The sequence below is a fragment of the Panthera pardus genome, unplaced genomic scaffold, assembly GCF_024362965.1.
Source record: "Panthera pardus isolate Hobbes unplaced genomic scaffold, ASM2436296v1 HiC_scaffold_1, whole genome shotgun sequence".
In the NCBI taxonomy this organism is placed as follows: domain Eukaryota; kingdom Metazoa; phylum Chordata; class Mammalia; order Carnivora; family Felidae; genus Panthera; species Panthera pardus.
The window spans coordinates 77,193,078-77,207,926 of NW_026526654.1; the positions used below are offsets into that span (position 1 = coordinate 77,193,078).

Here is a 14,849-nt window from a genome sequence, read left to right on the forward strand (position 1 = left end):
CATCATTTATTTAATATTTTCATTTCCTTCATCAGCAATTTGGAGATTTCAGCACACAGATCCTTACATGTTTGGACATTTATATTTTAAGTATTTAAATTTCTGAAGCTATTGTTAAAAGTATTTTGCATTTGGTTTCCTAATACACATTGTTAATGCAAAGAAATAAAATTTATTTTGCGTAAGAAATCATGTCATCTGTAAAGGGATAGTTCTAATTTTTCCTTTCCAATGTAAATAACTTTTAATTCTTTATCTTGCCTTCCTCCAATGGCTAGAACTTTGGATTTGGATTAGAATCACAAAGCTACAACTCAGAGCTGAATTCATATATAATGTTACTGAGTTACTTCCCAAGTTCTCCCCTTTCCATGATTTCCCTGATAATTTCTGGTTGTGGGGCTCTTCTTTTCATTTCTGCTTTCAAACTGCTAGTGCTTCAGTTTCCTCACTCTGCTGCACACTTCTGTAATGCTGCTCAAATCCAGAGCAAACCAGCAGTAACAGAGGGATAAAACAAAGCAATATAAAGGTTTCTCGTTCTGAAAGTAAAAATCCTGGAATCCGCCAGTCCATCCATTCTATCAAGTAAAAAGCTAAACAGACTAAAAAACCACAGCTCTTCTAGGATCCAATAAGAGAGAGGAAGAGGGCAAACCAATGCCCCCAAGACTGGGGAGACAAACAGGAAACTATAGGGAGTCGTGGGTTACCAGAGCAGACACACTCAAGTGGAAACCAGTACCCAGGTAGGGAAAGCGGAACTGTAATTGACAAATTACTAGATCTGAGTGCTTTCAACCCCTCCAATTATATAAAGGTCCCTACATTTACTGGGTGATTTATTTCCAGGAAATAAACCAGGTTTTCACAATAAATAGCAGAGAAAAATCCTTCCAGGCTTCCAGCAAGGCAAAGGAAAATGAACTTGAAATACACGACAGCAATCTTTTCTTAACAAGGCCTGCACTTGGAGAAACCAGTTAACCAATCCTAACCTGCTGAGTTAAGAGCCTAAGTGACCTAGAGAAGGGAAACATCCAACTCCAGTCAACTCTAGTCATCTCTTCCCACCTAAAGGCATTGAAACAGAAAAAAAAAAAAAAAAAACAAAACCCTGAGAAACACGTGAAATTCACAGTCCAGAGGCAAAGGCTGACTAAAAGACTAACACCTAATCATAAGACTAAGGACACTTTCTCTGCTCCACGCCTCACCTCCACATTACTAAAGGCCTATTTACAGAAGTTCCTTTTACCAAATACACAGTGTCTGACCATCAAGAAAAAATTATGCTAAGCCCTTATGATAAGGGCTCTAATGGATGAAAGAAACATCACAGAAGAACAAATGGGCAACATAAGCAAAGAGATGGAATTCCTAAGAAAGAACCAAAAAGAAATACTAGCAATAAAAACTACTGTAAAAGAAATGAAGACCATGTTTGATGGGAATATTAGTAGACTGAATACAGCTGAGGAAAGAATCTGTAAACTAGAGTATATATCAATTGAGTCTTCAAAAACCCCAAACCAAAGGGAACAAAAACTGAAAAAAAGAAGAAGAATACCAAGGACTGTGGACAAGTAGAAAATGTGTAACATATCCACTATGGGAATACCAGGAGAAGAAAGCTACAAAGGAACAGAAGAAATATTTAAAAAAACAATGACTGAGAATTTTCCCCAAATTTGTGTTGGACATAGATCCAGAAAGCTCAGAGAACACCAAGTAAGATAAATGCTAAAATAACCTATATCTAGGCATATCATTTTCAATTTACAGAAAATCAAACATCACAAAAAAATCCTAAAAGAAGCCAGTGGAAAAAAACACAATACCAATAGTCAAAATTAGGTAAGAATTACATCTGACTTCTCTTCAGAAACCATGCCAGCAAGAAGAGAATACAGTAAACATTTAAAGTGGTAAGAGGAAAACAAAAAACAAAAAAACAAAACAGCAACCTCACGTTCTCTAACCTGAAAAATTATCCTTCAAAAGTGAAGGAGAAATAAAGACTATCTCATACAGACAAAAACTGAGGAAATCTGTTGCTAGTCTACTGTCTTGCAAAAAATGTTAACAAAAATTCTTTAGAAAGAAGGAAAATGATATAGGTCAGAAACTTGAATCTATGTAAAGAAAGCAAGAGCACTAAAGAGGAATAAGGGTAAAAAAAAAAGTTTGAATTTTGTATTCTAAACTGATCTAATACATAACAGTTTGTTCAAAATAATAATACCAACATTGTATTTCATTATGTATGCTTATGTATATTCATTATGTATGAATATGTATATATGCTTATATATGTTTCTATATGAAATCAATGATATATGAAGTTAATGACAGCAATGATACTAGGGATAAGAAGGAATGATGATTATTTTGTTGTTATGAAGTACACACATCACCCATGAAGTGGTAAAGTGTTATATGATAGTAGGCTTAAATTAGTTGCAAACTCTATGGCAACCATTAAAAAAAGGTTAAAAATATAACAAAAACTGGTATCTAAGAAAGGAGAGAAAATGGAATTATACAAAATGCTTAATTAAAATCTCAAAAGGCAGAAAAAGACTAGAAGACAAAAACTGTAACAAAGAACAAAACAACAAATCTAAAACAGGAACAAATATCAATGGATATTAATCCAATCATATCAATAATCAATTTGAATGTCAATGTCTAAATGCACCAATTAAAAGACAGAAGATGTCAGAATGAAATGAAAAACACAACCCACCTATAATGCTGTCTACAAGAAACCCAGTTTAATATAAAGACACAGATTAAAAGTAAATGGATAGAAAAAAATATACCAAGCTAACAACAATCAAAACAAAGTAGAAGTACCTACATTAATTTCAGACAGGGCAGTCTTCAAAGCAAGGAAAATTATCAGAGATTAATTAACAAGGTATTATATAATGATAAAGGGGTCAGTTTTTCAGGAAGACATAACATTTCTTAAAGTGTATACACCTAACAACAGAACATCAAACTACGTGAGGCAAATACCACTGTAACTGCAAGGAGAAACAGATGAATCCACTATTACACCTGGAGACTTCAACATCCTTCCCTCTCTCACAAACAGACAAATGCAGCATGCAGAAAATCAGTTAGGACACAGTTGAACTCAACAACACCAACAAGTAACTGGAGAAGACTGGTATCTATATACAACTTCATCCAACAACAACCGAATACACATTTCTTTCAAGCTTACATGGAACATTCAAAAAGACAGACCACAACTGGAGCCATAAATCACATCTTACGAATTTTAAGTGAATAAAAATCATACATGTCTTCTCTCAGATCACAATAGAATTAATAATTAGAAATCAATAAAAGAACATAACACGTGGAGATTAAAAGCACACTTTCAAATAACACGGATTGAAGAATCTCAAGAGATACTAAAAATATTTTGAATGAAATTAAAATGAAAACACAACATAGCAAAATTTGTGGAATGAAATGAAAGCAATGCTTACAATGAAATTTACAGCACCGAATGCTGTGATATTGTGATCTATAATAACAACATATTTATTTGGTCTTCATCCTTGTTTCTGGCACAGAGCTCCTAAAATCCCTGAAATTTCCTAAGTGATGAGAGTGAGAAAAATGTCTTTTGTCATGGTAATGAGATTACTTCGGGTACTCACCTAAAGATGGGAACTAGTTGCCAGGGAAGCCAATCACGTGATGAGAAGGTTGGAAATTTTAGTCCCACCTCCCTAACCCTGTCTTCCAGGGACAACAGAGATACTGGAGACTGAGTTCAACCACCAATGGCCATTGATTCAATCAACCAAAATCCCAAAAGGGCAGGATTTGAAGAGCTGGTCTGTGACCATCTGGGGATGCTGAGACAGTGGAATGCCTGAAGAGGGCATGGTAGCTCTGTGCCCCTTTCCCTATATGTTGCCCTTATGCATTTCTTTCAACTAAATGTTCATCTAAATGTTCATCTGTATCTTTTATCGTATCTTCTTATAATAAACCAGCAATCCAGTAAGCAAAATGTTTCCCTGAGCTCTGTGAGACACTCTAGCAAATTAATTAAACCAAAGGAGGTTATAGTAGGAACCTCTGATTGATAATCTATCAGAAATCCAGGTAACAACCCAGACTTCTGATTGGCACCATAAGTCCAAGGAGGGGGTTGGTTGAACCCTCAATGTATAGTCAGTTGGTCAGAAGCACAGGAGATAATCTGGGCTTGTGACTGGTATCTGAATTCAGAGCAGCAGTCTTCTACGACAGGGCCATTAATGTGTGCCATCGGACACTACCTCCAAGTAGACAGTGTTAGAATTGAATTAAATTGTAGGACTATCAGCTAGTGTTACAGAGAATTGTTCGGAGTGGCAGTGGTAGAGGCAACCACCTCTCTACACACTGGAATTATGTGCTGAATCCTCTATTATGCACCTATAGAAAAGAAGAAAGATCTAAAATAATAATCTACATTTCCACCTTAAGAAACTAGAAAAATGAGAGTAAACTAAATCCAAAGTAAGCACAGAAGAAGAAGAAGAAGAAGAAGAAGAAGAAGAAGAAGAAGAAGAAGAAAGATAAAGAGGAGGGGGGAGAGGGGAAGGAGAAGAGGAGGAGGAGGAGGAAGAAGAGGAGGAGTAGGAGGAGGAAGAGGAAGAGGAAGAATTATTAGAGTACAAATGAAAGCAACTGAAAAGAGGAAATCAAAAGAGAAAATCAATGGAACAAAAAGCTAGTTCTTTGAAAACATCGATGAAATTGAAAAACCTCTAGCCAGTCTAATAAAAAAAGTGACAGGACAGAAAATAATACTAATGTCAGAAATGAAAGAAGGGATGTAACTACAGATCCTATGGAAATTAAAAGAATAAAAAGGAACACTAGGAACAATTCTATGCCCATAGATTTGATAACCTAATGAAAAAGACCAGCTACTTGAAAGGCACAAGCTGTCAAATCTCACACAGAAAGGAATAAACATTCTGAACACACTTGTATCTATTAAAGAAACTGACTCAACAATTAATTTTCTAAAACAGAAAGCACCAGGCTCAAATGGGATCACTAGAGTAAATTCTACCAAACACTCTAAATGGGAAGAAATTATACCAATTGTCTAGAATGTCTTTCAGAGAGTTGAAACAGAGGAACTACTTCCTAAGCATCACTCTAATACCAAAACCAGACAAAGATATTTTTTTTAATTTTTTTTTAACGTTTATTTATTTTTTTGAGACAGAGAGAGACAGAGCATGAACAGGGGAGGAGCAGAGAGAGAGAGAGACACAGAATCTGAAACAGGCTCCAGGCTCCGAGCTGTCAGCACAGAGCCCGACGCGGGGCTCGAACTCACGGACCGTGAGATCATGACCTGAGCCGAAGTCGGACGCTTAACCGACCAAGACACCCAGGCGCCCCCAGACAAAGATATTTTAAGAAAACTACAGACCAATGTCTCCCATGAACATATATGCAAAAATCCTCAATCAGATATTAGCAAATTATATCCAAACAAGTACAAAAAGAATTACACAACACCACAACCAAGTGGGATTTATCCAAAGTACGCAAGGCTAGTTCAAGAGTCAAAAATCAAATATAATCCGTCACATCAATAGGCTAAAAAAGAAAAATGACATGCTCATATCAAAAGATGCAGAAGAAGCATCTGTCATAATTCAACAATTCATGATAAAAACTCTCAGTAAACTAGGAACTTTCTCAACTGGATAAAGATTATCTATAAAAAACCTACAACTAAGGGGCGCCTAGGTGGGAGTTGGTTAAGTGTCCAACTTCAGGTCATGATCTGCGGTTTGTGAGTTCGATCCCTGCATCGGGCTGGGTGCTGACAGCTCAGGGCCTGGCGCCTGCTTTGGATTCTGTGTCTCCCTCTCTCTCTGCCCCTCCCCTGCTCACATTCTGTCTCTTCTCAAAAATAAACAAACATTAAAAAAAATTTAAAAAAACCCTACAGCTAACATCATACTTAATGATGAAAAACTAAAGCTTTCCCACTAAGATGAGACACAAGGCAAAATGTCCCATCTCACCACTTCTTTTCCACATCATACATACAAATTGGGGAGGGAGACATTAAAGTGTCTTTGTTTGCAGGTGGCATGACTGTGTAGAAAATATGAAAAAAATCCACAAAAAAACTCTTGGAACTAATAAGCAATTAAAGCAAGCTTGCAGGATACAAGGTTAATATAAAAAAGTCAAACTGTTTTCCTACAAACCAACAATGAACAAGTGGAATCTGAAATTAAAATTTTAGTACCATTTACATTAGCACCCCCCAGAAATCAAATACTTATGTATCTAAATCTAACAGTATATAAATAAGATCTATATAATAAAAATTAAACTCTCAAAATTGAAATAAAAAATGAACTAAATAAATGGAGAGATATTCCGTGTACATGAATAGGAGGAAGAAATACTGTCAACATGTCTGTTCTTCCCAAATGGATCTATAGGTTCAGTGGAATACTAGTCAAAAATCCAGTAAATTATTTTATGGATATTGACAATGTATTCTAAAGTTTATACAGAGAGGCAAAAAATAGTCAAGAAAGTATTAAAGAACAATGTTAGAGTGCTGACACTACTAACTTCAAGACTTACTATAAAACTATAGTAATCAAGACAGTGTGGTATTGGGGACAAAATAAAAAATAGATCAATGAAACAGAATAGAGATCCCATAAATGGACACATATAAATATAGTCAACTGATCTTTGGCAAATGAACAAAGGTAATACAATGGAGCAAAGACAGTATCTTCAACAAATTATGCTGGAAAAACTGACCAACTACCCATCAAGAAATACACCTTACACCTTTCACAAAAATTTACTCAAAATGGGTCACAGACCTAAATGTAAAATGCAAAACAAAAAACTCCTAGAAGATAACATAAGAAAAAACATGGATGACCTTGAGTATGGTGATGATGACTTTTTAGATATAATACCAAAGACAAATCCATTAAGAAATAATTGATAACTTTGACTTCATTAAAATTAAAATCTTCTCCTAGAAAGGTAATAGCAAGGGAATTAAAAGACAAGCCACAGACCGGGAGAAAATATTTGCAAAAGATACACCTGATAAAAACAAACAAACAAACAAACAAACAAACAAACAAAAAAACACAAAAAAAAACCCCAAAAACCTGTTACCCAAAGAATAAAAAGGACTCTTAAAACTGAACTGTAAGAGGGTGCCTGGGGGCTCAGTCAGTTGAGCATCTGGCTTCAGCTCAGGTCATGCTTTCACAGTTTGTGGGTTTGAGCCTTGCATTGGGTTCTGCACTGATGGTGCAGAGCCTGCTTGGTATTCTCTCTCTCTCACCCTTTCCTCTCTCTCTGTACCTCCTCTACTTTCACTTTCTCCCTCTCTCTCTCTCACTCTCCCTCTAAAAAATAAATCTTTAAAAAAACTGAATAAGAAAACAAACAACCTGATTAAAATATGAACCAAAGACCTTAACAGACACCTCAATGAAGCAGATATAGATGAAAAATGAAGCTATGAAAAGATGCCCCATATCATGTCATCAGGTAAATGCAAAAGGAAACAGCAATGAAGTACCACTACATACCTACTAAAATAGCCAAGTTCCAGACCACCGACACCAAGTGCCAGTGAGGCTATGGAGCAGCAGGAATTCTCATGCATTTCTGGTGGAATGCAAAAAATGGCATGCCCACTTTGGAAGACAATTTAGAGGTTTCTTACAGAAATAAACATACTTTCATCATATGAACCAGCAACCATGCTCCTTGGTGTCTACCCAAAGAAGGTGAAAAGTTATATCCATACAAAAACCTGCACAAGGTTTACAGCAGCTTCAGTCGTAATGGTCAAAATTTGGAAACAACCAGGATGTCCTTCAGTAGGTGAATGGATTCATAAGCTGTGGTATATACAGACAAAGGAATATATACATTCAGAGCTAAAAAGAAATGAACTATCAAGCCATGAAAAGACATGAAGGGATCCTCATTGTATATTACCAAGTGAGAAAAGACAATCTGAAAAGGTTGCATACTGTATGATTTCAACTACGACATTGTGGAAAACACAAAAAATATGAAGATGATGAAAAGACCAGTGGTTTCCAAGGGGTGGGTATGAGAAGGAAGAGGATGACTAAGTGGAGCACAAAGAATTTTCAGGGAAGTGGAAGTACTTGGTATGGTATTCTAATTATGGATACACTGTTATCACATTTTTCCTAAGCCCATAGAACGTATAACACCAAGAGTGAATTCTAAGATAAACTGCAGACTTTGGGTCATTACATTGAAACAATTTAGTGTCATCCTTGGTAAAACATGTGTCATTCTGATGAGTGATGTTGATTAAGGGGGAGGGTATATTATGTGGGGGAAAGGGAGTATACGGGAAATCTCTGTATCTTCTTGATTTTATTGTAAACCTAAAACTTCTCCTAAAAAATGGAAGTCTTTAAAAAAATTAAAAATAATTTTAAAATTTCTAAATAAAAAGAATTTCAAAAGTAATAAAAATTGTGCAAAGAAGAAGATTTGTAGTTTTTATTTAGGGCATGTTAAGTTTGAGATACCTTCTACAGAGTTTGGGTATATGAGCCTAAACAGAAGATAGCTAGAAAAAAAGCTTAGGGAGTTATCAGCCTAGGTAATAAGATCAGGGACCCAGAAACAAAATAACATAAAAGTAAATAAAATTACAATACTAAGTTGACTAGAACCTCCTGATGATGACTTACTAATTCTTAAAGATTCAATTCAGATGAAAAGATTCTTTTCTTACAGATTAATTCTTTTCTTAAATATGACATAATGGTCATCACATCCAGGGAAGAGCAAGGGAAAAGAGCCTCAACATTGGGAAGAACCTTAGTATTATACCCACTTTTCATTAGAAAATAGGGGCTTCTGGGGCACCTGGGTGGCTCAGTGAGTTAACGGTCCACCTCTTGATTTCGGCTTAAGTCATGATCTCATGGTTCATGAGACTGAGCCTGTATCGGGTTCTGCACTGACAGTGCAGAGATCCTCCCTCTCCCTTTCTCACCGCCCCTCCCCAGCTCATGCGAGAGCTCCCTCTTTCAAAATAAATAAACATTTGAAAGAAAGAAAGAAAGAAAGAAAGAAAGAAAGAAAGAAAGAAAGAAAGAAAAGAAAGAAAGAAAAAGAAAAAGAAAGAAGAGAAAGAAAGAGAAAGAAAAAAAGAAATGTGGGCTTCTGAAGGTGAACAGCCTAGCATATGGCAATAGTTTTTATAAAAGCAAATAATATCTATTTTAGTTTTAGATTCTATGATTACCATACAATCAAAATGAATGAAGCAATTTTTCTTACTTTCAAAAAGAATGTAAAAGGAAAGTTAAAGGAAATAAATTCTATTTCATGTGAAAAATAACAAAATTGTTACAAGACTGAAATATCAAAGGAGAAAGGATGTGGATATACAAACTAAAGGAAAATTAACGCAATAATTCACTGAAGATGTGCTCATGTTGTCAAAATTTCTGCAACAAATAATTTGTAGTTATCCCTTTGACAAAACAACTATCCTTTTTTTGGGGGGTCAAAGATACAGCAAAAGCCTTGCCTTTTCCAGAGCAAATTATGTGCTACACACTGAAATAGCACAAAGTAACATAGCATTAAAAATGGATTTCACTAGATTTAAAAGAAACTTTTCATGAAAGAATTATTATGAAAAAGTAATCACTCATTGTAAAAAAACACTTTAAAATGGACTATTAAGACACCAGCTTATGTGAAAAGTCAATGAATCATAAATCATAAATCAAGAGTAAAACAAAATATCCTTTGTTGTTGACAGCTGACAAATTTATTAAATTGCTACATGTACTAGAAGTTTTATTATTAGGTATCTCCTGTAAAGACTCCACAGAGTAAAAAGGACTTGTCTGACAAAAGGAGGCTATTTGAACATTAAATTATAATTTCCCTATGTTTTAGGCAGAATACTTAATGTATTGTATTTTTAATCCTTAAAAATTCATTTTCACAGTAAATGCAATATAAATTCCATTTTACTTTAGCTAAATCTCACTAAATAATTATCTGCTTTTTTCTCCTCTAATAGTAGTAATACTGACCCAAATACACGTTGTGTCTATTTTACTTCAAAGAGTTTTTCATTAATAATTTAGTAAACTAAAATAAGGCAAACTAGCAAATATATATATATATATATATATATATATATATATATATATATATATATACTAACTGTGACAGACATACATTCTTTCCAAAAAATATAAAAGGAATATAATTGGTAGGTATGTATTTTAAAATATCTAAGTACTCGTAGAAACCAAAATACTATATTCTATACATATGTACAATAACCTTCACAAAAGAGATAATCATTATAAACAGATGTCTCACTTATTTTGCCTACCTAAACCAATCCCTTTTCATTTATTTGTCAGCTGGGTTAAAAGTATTTAAAAGAATTTTGACATTGTATAGTAGGTAACTTTCCCTCAACTTACACCAGAAAATGTGATTGGAAAAAGGTCTTTTATGTCACTTCAAAGTCTAAGGAAAAAATCTGTTGAGCTAAGTAAGTGACTGAAATACTGCAATTTCCAGGCAACTTTGTTGGTTTACATATGACAATAGCGCTAGTCAGGAATTTACAATGAAATTTTTAATTAAGGGAAATTCTTAATTATTAAGGGGACTATAAAATTCAAGATAATCATTGGAAGAACTGATGAGCAAGATACATTTTAAGAAAAAAAAACTTCATTTAAATTCACTAAACAAATTGATGAGTTCTTAACATTCACATTACAAGAAGATTCTTACTGATAGGTCACAGACATAAATGCCTTATGGGATTCTCTAAATCTTTTTTATATCTTATATTCCATCAAGCAGTCTACCAAACAGCTTATATCATAACTAAAATCAAAAAGAACACTTTCTCAGAAAAAATATTTATATACTTAAAAGAATTCACTGAAACTATCACTTGAAATTGAATTTTAGCTTATAAAATTTTTCAGAATTAAAATCGCATTAAAAATAAAATTTAGTCATACAAAATTATATCACATCAATAGTGATCTAGTATTTACTAGAGGAAAGAGAGAAAACACATTCAATGCCTATTATGTGCCAGATAATATGGTAGATACTTCAAGACGAACTATCTTAGTTTAGTTCATGTTATACTCAGATAAAGTGGGCATTATGAAAATCATACCACAGCTGGCAAAAGTGATTCTCAGAGTTGCCCACATTGGTTTAGAGGGAGGGCTCTGGAATCAGGCTTTCAGGATTCGGATCCGGGTCCTAATCTGCCACTTCAATCTCGTGCCTTGAGGAAGTTACTCGGTTTTTCTCTCCCTCAGCAGCAGAAAAGTAGTAAGTGAGATAACACAGTTACAGACGCTGGCACATAGTTAAGTACTCAGTACATGCCATGTGCAACTAGTACTACACATCCTTGAACAACCCGTCACCTAAAATCAGAAAGTACATAACACAACACTGGTGTGAGTCTTAATCTGTCTGACACCAAAGGAAGTCCTGCTTATTGCATCACACTGTCTCTAATGAGAATTTCTTCCTTAGTGTATTTTTAATTGCTTGATATACGAAAGTCTATTTATACCTTGCACTAGAAAACATTTTTCCAAAGCAAATTCTTCCCACAACACACAATAAGGAAGATGTTTTATATCACCTACAGAATTTAATAACATATGTTCTTGAAAAAAGGAGGCTGGGCCAAATGAGAAAGAATGTCATGTACAGTCGATGTATCTGATCATCCAAATCAAAGGAAAATGAAATTTCTAATGTATTGAGTCATTCTTAGATATAAAATAAAAAAATATGATTACTTCAAGATTGGAGATATACTTTCTTGAAATAATTTGTTAATCATTTATTTATTCTTTAAGTTATTGACTATTAAATGTCTAATGGAAGGCAATTTGTTTAGTCATTGCTTTCAATATTCACTGGACTAAGATTGACGCATCCAATGCAAAACAGTATTAGTTCCTGAGAAATGACAAAACATCCAAATAGTTTTGATCACTTGACAGAATTAATCAAGGTGATCACAGTGCTTGAGAATCATTATGAATAGAATGAAATCACAATGGTAATTACATATTGGCCTAATTTACTTATTCAAAAACAGGTAACATCAAATATACTGTTTGTGTTGCCACAAGCTATTTAACTCAATTCAGCGATATTATTGAATTATTATCTATTGAATATTATCTATTCATTTTGTTGGTTAATTTTTTTGTGCCATAATAAAAGCTAAAATTACATGTTAAAAGAGAAGGCGATAGGAAGTGTTATTCCTGGAGATTTAAATACTAAAGGGGCAGCTATACAAAATCCAAAAACTAGTTAAAGAAAACTCATCTTAAACCCTTCCAGGCTTTCTTTGACTTGGTGTTTGGCTTCAAAACTTGAGTTAACACATCCTCTATTTAAGCCACTATATCTAGAAAATGGATAGTTCAAAACCAGTTTTCATCACTACAACTAAAGTTCAAAATATAAGTCCTACTTCATTACTTCAGTAATTCTCTATTGTAAATACTATATCACTGGTAGAAAGAAGTTCAAATACAAAGTAATACAGCCTGTATTATAACAACCAACTTCCAAGATTAATAATATATCATTTTTTAAATATGAAACTGTAGTATTAGAGATAATCTTACAGATCGCCTAGCCCAATGTCATCAGGATAACAAAACCCAGCATGTACTGTTTACTACATCGATCTATATATTTTATCACATTGAATCTAACGAATCCAATGAGCTATTATTACTACATTTTATAATGGTGGAAGCTGAAGCACAAAATTGTTAACAAAGGTGTACTAATAATACAGTAAACTCAGCATTTGAACCCAAGTCTGTCTGACTTTAAAGTCCACACATATAACAACTATAATACATAGCTTTCATGATAAAACAAAGCCACAAAAATTCTCACAAAGCCTACCTTTAAAGGCTCCAAAAAATAAGATAATTATGTCAATAAATCATTTTCATACAAAGCCTCTTATATAGAGTAAAACTCATCAAGATTTGTAAGGACAGTGTAACAGTGCCAACAGAGAGGTAAAGCTTGCAGAAACAATACAAAGTTTCATAAAAATGGACTGCTAAGTAGACGAAAGTACATGGAAACTAAATACTTCAGCTTGAAACACAGAAGACAGAGAAGTAACTAACTTTATAGCTTAGCTCAATTGTTCCATAAAGTAATTAAGAATTAGATAATATTACAATTGTTGGCATATGCTTATTATCCAAACAGATTTTCAGAAAAGAGGGTATCTAATTTTCTCTGGAAATTTAAAAACTTTAAATAGATTCTCATTGATTTAGAATAATTCAATAATAACTAAAAATAAGATGGTATAACCTATTTCAAGGTCTCATTCAACTATATGAATTTAGGATATAGCCAGGACACAAGAAATTCTACCAACCCTTGTCCTACAGCTAAGAATCTATGTTCTTCAAGTAGAGGGAGAAGTCCCATTTAACAACTTTAACATTTTAAATGTTAGAAAGACTGTATCACTGAAAGGCTATATCACTGATGTGCACACTTATCTATAATGCCTCCCCTTTCAAAATTTTAAATAACAAAAGACTATACTGCTGATAGATACAGTTGTCCACAAAAGAGCCAACCTCAAACATCAAGGGCTTGGACACAATTAATGTAAAAGTTTTAGATAAGAATTCAAAATAGCACATAACTGAATTAACTGCAGGGTAGCTGGGAACTGGGTATGTATGATTACTAAAGAGGATAGTGATACTTTTCTTATTATATGTTTTCTGTTGGATTTAAACTAAGAAGAACATATATATCATTGCAAAAGTTGAAGTTATTTATTACAGAGAAAAGTTAAGATGAGTGACATAAAAGAACTAAAAACAAATAAAAATGAAAATCAGAATGCTGACTGTTTACATTGTCTTCTATCTCCATGATGAAATAAATACAGTTTAAGATACCAAAATATAGTGTAAATATCAAAATGAGTTTTGAAGACAGGCAATGAAAAATAACCATGTGCCTTGGATGAATGGACCAGATAACCTGTTAACATATGATCTTAGCACTAAGATTTTATAATAGCTATTCATGTAAACATAAATTACTGTGATAGTTTGTTTCAGTTATAACATTTCAAACTCCATAATCTTTCTAATTTTATTCACAAAGCAACAAATTCCATTTCAGGTTAGAATAACTATGGACAATATTAATTCATAAGGAATATTTAAATTACACATGGGAATTTTCTACTGGCTACTTCCTCTGCCAATTTCTTCTCATAGCACTAAGTTTTTAATTACTGATTACAATGTATACTGGTTCACTTGGATGATAAAGAGCAAAACATTTTGAATTTAGATCCAGGATGGAAATTTAAAGTTTTATTTTTCCACTAGGCTGATATGCTGCCCAATGAAATTACTTAAGATCTTGTAGCAAAGTAGTATCACAGCAGGGTATGATCTCGAGATTCCTTTTAACTTCAAGACTTCAACCTTTACACTGATATAAAAGAAAGCATGACCCATGGAGCTCAGTGTTGTAAATGTACAGGTCACATTTATATTCATATTTATACTTTACATAAAGATGGTCTCAATACAGGGATAATATTATTAGCAATATTAAAATAGAATTTTGTTAATAACTTATTTAGATAATAAATATGAGAAAATCATGTTACACTTCAACGGACTTGAAATTTTTCCCACCTTTGTTTGCTTCATTCACTA

The 14,849-nt window shown here is 33.6% G+C and overlaps 1 protein-coding gene across 9 annotated transcripts in view; it reads right to left on the bottom strand.

Annotated features, from left to right (window-relative positions):
- NBEA (neurobeachin) overlaps positions 1–14,849 on the bottom strand; it is a 678,493-nt gene that overhangs the window by 531,707 nt on the left and 131,937 nt on the right. The gene's annotated exons all lie outside the window — the stretch shown is intronic.